The sequence below is a fragment of the Salmo trutta genome, chromosome 14 (genome assembly GCF_901001165.1).
Source record: "Salmo trutta chromosome 14, fSalTru1.1, whole genome shotgun sequence".
In the NCBI taxonomy this organism is placed as follows: Eukaryota; Metazoa; Chordata; class Actinopteri; order Salmoniformes; family Salmonidae; genus Salmo; species Salmo trutta.
Window position 1 is genome coordinate 39,609,381 of NC_042970.1, and position 10,011 is coordinate 39,619,391.

A 10,011-nucleotide genomic window follows, 5' to 3' on the forward strand; every position below is an offset into this window, starting at 1 on the left:
ACAAAAACACTACAGGGAATACTGTAGTATTTACTGTAGTATTTACAGTTAACTATAGTATAAATAATGTAGTAAAAGAAAACTGTTGTATGTACTATAGTAATTAGTTTAGTTTTTTTGCAGACTGTATTATACTGTAGTATTTACTGTAGTGTTTTTGCTGACTCTAGTATACTGTAGTATTTACAGTAGTGTTTATGAAGACTGTAGTGTACTGTAGTATTTACTGTAGTGTTTTTGCGGACATTACTGTAGTATTTACTATAGTGTTTTCATTTTATTATATTTGACATAGAAGTGGAGGCTTTTTCTTTTAGAAAACTTACTGGAGAAATACTAAAAGAGCACATTTCCCATAACCTGTAGGTAGGACTGGGGTCGGAACAGGTAGTTCAGAGTTTCTGCTCTTTTCTATAACATCTGCTAAATATGTGTATGTGACCAATAACATTTGATTTGATTTAGGGAACACAGTATATGGTCTATACTTGGCATGTATTTTTCTCACTTCTGGGTGGCACAAATTGTGATATGGGGAGGGGAATGGACAGGGAGTATGCAAATGTAATAGTATTGTAGTATTTACTATAGTTTAAAAACTGTAGTGTTTTTGTGGAATGTAGTGTTTTTGCAGATGATACTGTAGTATTCACTAAAGTATTCTAAGTCGCTCTGGATAAGAGCGTCTGCTAAATGACTTAAATGTAAATGTAAATGTATTCTACAGTATACTACAACATTCTATAGTAAGTACTACACATGATCGAGGGTTACTACAGCGTGTAGAATAGTATTCTACAATATACTACAGTATACGACAGTTTACTATATAATTCTATAGTAAGTACTGTAGTATTCTTTCATGTGGGTGGGAATGTTACTTTCAAATTTTTCAGCGACTCAAATACATGTCAAGTAGTTAGAGATTGCACAGGTGTGTGTTTACTTTCATTCTCTCTCTCTTTCTCTGTCTCTCTATCTCTACCTTGTGTTAGCACTGTGGGATCGGTATGGTCAAGGAGGTCTGGGGTATTACACACCATTATGAATGCATACCGTCCCTTTTATATATGTTGGCACTCAGTTCTATTTCACTCGGCTAGAATAATATCACACTCAAGACGAGAATTCATTAGTCCATGAAACAGCTCCTGAATTTTTAAGGCCTATTTTACGGAACAAAAAAGCCCTGACGTGGTCTCTGCACAGTAATTGAAGATTTTCTTTTTGCGTACTATTCTCCCAACTCATATTGCGGTCTTGAAAGTGCCTTCTTATTTAATCAAGGGTTTACTGCATTCAATTACATATTTTTAAATGATATGGGGGTAGAACCTGCATGGAAATGTTTCCGGAGACCTTGACTCTGTGTCCCCATACTCTAAGATAGCCCCCTTTCCTCAGCTCATTCCTTCCATGAGCACAGATCTGAACGCACATGACGGGTGAAAGTCATATGGTGGAAACCTATCCAGTCCATTCACCTGCCGGTGGTCTTGAAGGAAAGGTGGTTAGGACTTTTAGAAGAACATATGGACACAGCCTTTTTACACACAGAACCAAGGGCTTCCTGATCAACGTTAAAGGAATATTTCCCTCCAAAGTTTGTCAGACAGAGCAAGACATGGTTTGATTAGGTTGGGTTGTTACCCTTCCAACAAGTGACTGTGCTGCTATTGCATACAGCATAATTTATGGTGCATTAATGTGTCATTAAGTCTCATGCTAGAGTTACAACGGAGTTAGAAACCGGGATGTAACGATTCACCAGTATGCATCGGTCCTGGTTCCAATGTTAAAGATACTAGTGCATCGCGATCCAAATGAAGCATGCATCGGTCAGGAAAAAACCCCAGATTCAATCTTGTTTTATTACGAAAACACCTCTTACCTGTTTTGAATGAATTGATGCGTCCTCTCCTTCAGTTCAGTAGACTGTTGAACTTTTATGCATGTAACTGCATTATGACTGTCAGATAATAACAGGGCGCACAGGGCGGGGGACACAGATGCTCGCGCCAAGGAGAGGTAGGCCCAATGTGGTTCTAATAGGCTATTCGTTCATCTGCATGGAACCTTCAGCATTCAGATGCTTGTAAAATGGCTTTCGCATTGTCAAACCATAGGCTTTATTAGTTGAATGACAACCAATGTAATGTATCTAAATGCGTATCAAATCGTTCATGAAAGGAGAGATGCTCATCCATAGTTGTAAAGGGTTTATAGCACCTTGTTATAACAAATGTGGCTGGAATTCCTCTTTAGTAAAGCTCACAGAGCGCTGAGACCTTGCAAAGTAATCTAGTCACGTTTTTCATCTCTTAAAATCAATCTTTAAACTGAAGTGAAAACATATTTTGTGTATGGAGAAAAGGCTGTACTTGGTCCTACCTTTCAGGTCCAGATAAGTGCTAACAAAACAGAGGTGAGAGATCTGGAGATTTTTATTGACTGACTGAATAACATTTTAAAGGCGAGGATTTTCTTTCAGAGTTGCTAATGTGCAAGGCTATAGAGCCCTTTCATGCAATGGACTCTTTTAAGACTATAGCTAAAATGTTCTGACATATTTTGGGGAATAAAATAACACTTTTTAGTAGAGGGAGCCATGAATGATAATAGCCAGTAGCAGTGCGTGGGTAAAATGATCGGTAAAGCCAAGACAGAAAAAAATTCCATATTACAACCCACAGTTGAACTCAGAAGTTTACATACACCTTAGCAAAATACATTTAAACTCAGTTTTTCACAATTCCTGACATTTAATCCTAGTAAAAATGCCCCGTCTTAGGTCAGTTAGGATCACCACTTTATTTTAAGAATGTGAAATGTCAGAATAAAAGTTGAGAGAATTATTTATTTCAGCTTTTATTTCTTTCATCACATTCCCAATGGGTCAGAAGTTTACATACACTCAATTAGTATTTGGTAGCATTGTCTTTAAATTGTTTAACTTGGGTCAAACATTTCGGGTAGCCTTCCACAAGCTTCCCACAATAAGTTGGGTGAATTTTGGCCCATTCCTCCTGACAGAGCTGGTGTAACTGAGTCAGGTTTGTAGGCCTCCTTGCTCACACATGCTTTTTCAGTTCAGCCCAGAAATGTTCTATGGGATTGAGGTCAGGGCTATGTGATGGCCACTCTAATACCTTGACTTTGTTGTCCTTAAGCCATTTTGACACAACTTTGGAAGTATGCTTGGAGTCATTGTCCATTTGGAAGAACCATTTGCGACCAAGCTTTAACTTCCTGACTGATGTCTTGAGATGTTGCTTCAATATATCCACATAACTTTCCTACCTCATGTTGCCATCTATTTTGTGAAGTGCACCAGTCCCTCCTGCAGCAAATCACCCCCACAACATGATCCTGCCACCCCCGTGCTTCACGGCTTGGGATCGTGTTCTTCGACTTGCAAGCCTCCCCCTTTTTCTTCCAAACATTATAGCCAAACAGTTCTATTTTTGTTTCATCAAACCAAAGGACATTTCTCCAAAAAGTATGATCTTTGTCCCCATGTGCAGTTGCAAACCGTAGTCTGCCTTTTTTATGGCAGTTTTGGAGCAGTGGCTTAGGACTCGTTTGACCGTGGATATAGATACTTTTGTACCTGTTTCCTCCAGCATCTTCACAAGGTCCATTGCTGTTGTTCTGGGACTGATTTGCACTTTTCGCACCAAAGTACATTCATCTCTAGGAGACAGAACGGGTCTCCTTCCTGAGCAGTATGACGGCTGCGTGGTCCCATGGTGTTTATACTTGCATACTATTGTTTGTACAGATGAACGTGGTACCTTCAGGCATTTGGAAATTGCTCCCAAGGATGAACCAGACTTGTGGAGGTCTACAATTTCTTTTCTGAGGTCTTGGTATGATTTCTTTTGATGTTCCCATGATGTCAAGCAAAGAGGCACTGAGTTTGAAGGTAGGCCTTGAAATACATCCACAGGTACACCTCCAATTGACTCAAAGTATGTCAATTATCCTATCAGAAACTTCTAAAGCCATGACATCATTTTATGGAATTTTCCAAGTTGTTTAAAGGCACGGTCAACTTACTGTATGTAAACTTCTGACCCACTGGAATTGTGATACAGTGAATTATAAGTGAAATAATCTGTCTGTAAACAATTTTTGGAAAAGTTACTTGTGTCATGCACAAAGTAGATGTCCTGACCGACTTGCCAAAACTATAGTCTGTTAACAAGAAATTTGTGGAGTGGTTGGAAAAAAAGTTTTAATGACTCCAACTGAAGTGTATGTAAAATTCCGACTTCAACTGTATGTGTTGTGATAATTGTGTTGTTTGCTCTATAATCTGTTAGTTCATATGCCTTGACACCGTGATATATAGACCTAAGGCCGAGACAATAAGAAGACACAGTGGCAGAATAAATTCAACCACACCTGTGTTTCATCACAAAACAGGAGAGCAACCTCTGTCCGGTGAAGTCCACAAAACATGTTTCATGTAACAAACAGTTATGTGACCTACAGCATGGTCAACCAAGTTCATGTTTCTGACATTTTCCGACTACTAAACAAATATTTATTTAGAACCACTGAGAGTTTCCGCAAGGAGCGAGGCGAGACCCAGATGCAGACACGGGAGGCAGATGGTTGGAGTCTTACAATGTGTATTAATACAATAGGGTAAGGCAAGAGAATGGTCGTGGACTGGCAAAAGGGTCAAAACCAGTTCAGAGTCCAAAAGGTACCGCAGGGCAGGCAGAATCAAGGTCAGGGCAGGCAGGATGAACAGGCAGGCGGGAAAGTAGTCCAGAGTCAGGCAGGGGTCAAAACCTGGAAGACTATCAAAAAGAGAATAGTAAAAGGAGTACGGGAATAACACGCTGGTTGACTTGACTAACATGCAAGATGAACTGGCACAGAGAGACAGGAAACACAGGGATAAATACACCGGGGAAAATAAGCGACACCTGGAGGGGGTGGAGACAATCACAGGAACAGGTGAAACAGATCAGGGCGTGACACCTCCACTATTCCAGCACCATTTCAACTTCAACATTTCAACATAATAAAATCACATATGCTTACTCTAATAGAGTGACAACTAAAAAATACCAAAAATAATTTAGTCCAATCAATGATGATAAATATGATGTAGCTGTCAATGGTTCTGATGTTTGTGTGTATGTGTGTGTGCGTGCGTGCGTTCGTGCAAGTAGAAAAAACATGTTGACTCAACCTACTTGTAGAGAAACGCCAATGCCATTCTCCTCTCTTTCATGTTGACGAAACGGTCTATCACTCTGTCATACAGTACACACTTTTAGTTTTTTTTGTCCTCGGCTACCTGGCTAAAACGCTTGCCCGCTAGCCTAACTTCCTTTCTTGGGTAACGTTAGCTAGTTAAAATTATCCTTCTACATCTAGCTACATATTGAACTTCCATACTCTCAGTCCAGGTGCACAATATATGAATTTATGGTTGGATCAGAATCACCGTTATAATCATTGGCCAGTTCGGAGAATTAAGTAAAACCACAAGTCCAAATCCCTATCTCCATCCATGGTTAATTTAGGAAAGGGACAATTTTAGCTAGCTAGCTAGCCACCGGAGTACAACAACACAACAATATGCAACAATTCAAGGTGTTTCTGTCATAGACATATTTCTCTTGAGGAGATGTGATAGGTGTGAAACCAAATTCAAACTGGCTTCTTGACACTTTTTTTTGTTGGTGCGCCAGGACCATTCAGCTCACTCAGTTTAACTCAACACTGATTGGCTATTATTTTATACTTTTTTATCACGGGAGGCCAAATGCTCACTGGCTTCCCTTGCATTCAAGGCTACGGGCAGCAACAATATCATACTCTTTATGACCAGACAGTATCAGATAGATGGCCTACACATACAGAGACAGAGGGGCGCTGTTTGCTCCCTTGGATGCTTTCTCCGGTAAGATACATTCAGCCTCTTGCGAATTGAAGGAATATGACAAAAACACAGAGAGATGAAAGATAAAATTTAGTTTTGCGTATTATTCTCCCAACTCATATTGCAGTCTTGAAAGTGCCTTCTTATTTAATCAAGGGTTTACCTCTCTTTTTTCTTGGTCAATTTATTTGGGAAGCCTGGCTTCTCTTGGCATCCATGATTACAATGCAATGATAATACCAAGTCTCATGATCTCACATCTGTTAAGTCATAATTATGACAGTGTAAAGTAGACTTCATGAGAGGCACTGGCTTAATTGATGCCAGCAAATCTTCAGTTAGACATCTTGCAATTGGAATCTCTTGTAACAGAAGAGAAGAGAGTTTGGCCACTTGGCAATAAACGTACGGTTACCGACAGCTTCTTCTCAAATCACTGGTAAGATTAATTTATATTTAACTAGGCAAGTCAGTTAAGAACAAATTCTTATTTACAATGACGGCCTAGGATCAGTGGGTTAACTGCCTTGTTCAGGGGCAGAACGACAGAGGATTCAATCTAGCAACCTTTTGGTTACTGGCCCAACGCTCTAATCACTAGGCTACCTGCCGTAGATGAAGAAAGTAGTGGTGTCTTTCCAACCCATCTTTCCTACATTTTAGACATTGTCTCTTTCAATCCCTGTTTCCTTTCTCTCTCTCTTTTACTCCCTTCTGTCTTTCCCTCTTTCCTTCTCTCTCTCGGTGGGTGTGTGTCCCTTTAGGTCGGTGGATGTGTGTCACTTTAGGGTGTCTGCCGTGGTTGAGATAAGAGGCGAGTGTAGGACACAGGGGGATGGTGTTCACAGCAAGGTGATCTTATCTTCGCTCCCTTTCGCTCTCTACCTTTTTCTCTCTACCTCTCTCTATCTTTCTCTCACTAGCTTTTTCTCTATACCTCTCTCTACCTTTCTCTCTCTCTACCTCTCTTTACTTTTCTATCTTGTCCCCCCCCCTATCTCTACTCCCTCTCTCTCTCGCTTAGCCTCTTTCTCTGCACCGCTTTCTCCCTTCTCCACCCCCGCTTTCTACTGTTCATTTGCTCTTTCCCTTATCTTCCCCTCTCTCTCTCTCTCTCGCTCTCTCTCGCTTTCTCTCTCTCTCCCTTTCTCTCTCATTCGCTGCCTCTTTTCTTCTTCTTTCTCTTCTCTACACTGTTGTTGATTTGAATTTGTAGCATTGTAAAACAATGCAAGGCAACAAAAGATGAATGTCTATCCACTGCTCCTACCAGTGTGTGTTTTTGCCAGATACTACCTAGAGCCAGATACAGCAAGATCTGAGCTGAGCCTGACTATGACTGGGGTGTTTGTTGAGTGTTGCTTACTCACACGCGCGTGTGTGTGTGTGTGTTTAAACTTTACTATCCATTTGAGTTCCAAAAGTCCTCACAAGGATAGTAAAACAAGGAAACTTTGACAAGTGCGGCCATTTCGGCGGTCCCTAAAAGGAAAAATTATATTTAGGCTTAGGGGTTAGGTTTAGGGATAGGATTAGGGTTAGGGTTACAATTGGGGTTAGGCTTTCTGGATAGGATTAGGGTTAGGAGTTAGGTTTGGTTTTAGGGTTAGTGATTTGGGGTTAAGGTTGGGCTTAGGGTTATGTTAAGGGTTAGGTTTAGGGTGAGGGAAAATAGGATTTTGAATAGGAATACATTTTTTGGTCCCATCTTGGATAGTAAAACCAACGTGTGTGTGTGTGTGTGTTGTGTACCCCTGTATGAGCGATGTGTGTGAAGCCCAGGCTTGTACACACACACACACACACACACACACACACACACACACACACACACACACACACACACACACACACACACACACACACACACACACACACACACACACAAACACACACACACACACGTGTTCCTCCTTTGGGAGAGGCAGCTGGCATGTAGCGTAACATGACAGGGAGGAGGTAGGTAGGCGGTAGCAGGCTGTCAGCAGCGAGCTCCCACTCGGGCTAATGAGCATGGCATTAATTAAAAACAGCAACAGGCAGAGTGAGCTCTCCAGCGGCCCGCCATCAGGCCAGCCCGGGTTAAAGACACAGAGCCAAGCACACACAGCAACTGAGACCAGCTCCTCAGGTATACTAGCTAGCCCTACTCTTCATACATGCTGCATCTCGTCTGGCCCCCACTCTCTCTGCCCATAACATGTCAATATGTAAATAGCCAGATACTACAGATATTAATGATATAACTTAACATTAAAAAGGATGTTGACAAGTTGAATGTGAACAAAATAATGAGAGAGGGAGGCATAGAGCTAGAAAGATACTAGATCTACTCTTCAGGCATCCTTGTTTAGTTCTGTTGTTGACTACTGCCTGCTGTATTAAACCGGCGTTTTTAATGTTTACACAGTCTTTTTCATTACAAAATACTACTCACAGCTCGCAGACGGCTTTTAGTTTGTTCATTATATTTTAAAACTGTGTATATGTACAGTCTCTAGGACAGTGTGAACTGTCTTTAGGACAGTCCTGTGAGGGGAGACTACCTGGTGTTTTTACAGTGCCCGAAAACATTCTGGGGTTTGAATTTGTAATAAACAGGCACAAACCATAAACTTGCCAGAAATAAAAGATTGGAGAACTTACATCTTTGAGTCTTTGAAAGAAAGTCCAAGTCTAAATAGAAAAACAAAAAAGACAAAAAATGTCACGCCAATCAACTACTTATGCCTTGATGGCGAACTGCCTAATAGGCATCACCAGTACATTGTGTTAACATATTTTTGTTCATACATTAACACATTTTAAAGGAAATGTTTCATTTCATTTTCACTTCATGCTTTCACGGTAACGCATGTTACAAATTGACTGTGGGGAGAATGTGATGTTGAAGCGTAAACAGGCTACAAACAATATCTATTGGAATGTTTGGAACGTTTCCAAATGTCCTCTGAACATGGTTCCATGGTTTCTTGTGTTACATGTTCCTGTTCATGGAGGGTCTCCATAATAACATTCACAGTCAAAAGTTGGACAGTTCTAAATAAGATTCTCCTTCGCTAACACTATGTCAGCCTTATGACAGCACTACATAGGCTTCCTGTCAAGAGGGCCTGTGAGTGACATGTTCCTGTGGTTTCTCTTAGTTTGCCTGAGTCTCCGGCATCTCCCTGGCAGCCCCCTCACGTCAGCCCAGGTGCTAGGGAAACAGGGGATTGTGGGAACATATGGAGCAGAAAGAAAGACTGTCAGGGAAATGTCTGCCTTGTCACAGCAAAGTGAGGACCGACGCACACTGATGGTCGACTGGATAACTGCAGACTTGCAGGGAGAGAGAGAGAGAGAGGAGAGCCACATAAGATTTGACATGTTTTGGGAGAAAGTAGCTAGTGTAGCTAGATTAGCTTGCGCACGTTTATTAATCTCTGCCACACAAGAAGTGGTAACATGGAAAGGGAAAGTGTATAGTAAACTGTTTAGCATACATACACTGAGTATACAAAACAACATGAACACCTGCCCTTTCCATGACATACACTGACCAGGTGAAAGCTATGATCCCTTATTGATGTCACTTGTTAAATCCACTCAATCATTTTAGATAAAGGGGAGGTTAAAGAAGGCTTTTTAAGCCTTGAGACAATTGAGACGTGGATTGTGTATGTGTGCCATTCAGAGGGTGAATGGGCAAGACAAAAGATTTCAGTGCCTTTGAACAGGGTATGGTAGTAGGTGCCAGGCGCACAGGTTTGTGTCAAGAACTGCAACGCTGGTGGGTTTTTCACGCTCAACAGTTTCCCGTGTGTATCAAGAATGGTCCACCACCAGCCAACTTGACACAACTGTGGGAAGCATTGGAGTCAACATGGGCTGGCAACCGTGTGGAACACTTTTGACACCTTATAAAGAAAACTCGATATTAGGATGGTGTTCCTAATGTTTGGTATACTCAGTGTATAGTAGGCCATGTAGGTAGCGTTTCGGAGATAATACTCTTTAGCTGCAGGCTTACCATCTCTCTCTCTCTCTCTCTCTCTCTCTCTCTCTCTCTCTCTCTCTCTCTCTCTCTCAGATCTCGATCCTCCTCTCTCTCTCCTCTCTCTCTC

General features: G+C 41.2%; 1 protein-coding gene across 14 annotated transcripts in view; it reads left to right on the forward strand.

Moving 5' to 3' along the window:
* Positions 1-10,011, forward strand: part of celf4 (CUGBP, Elav-like family member 4) — a 107,373-nt gene that overhangs the window by 24,439 nt on the left and 72,923 nt on the right. The gene's annotated exons all lie outside the window — the stretch shown is intronic.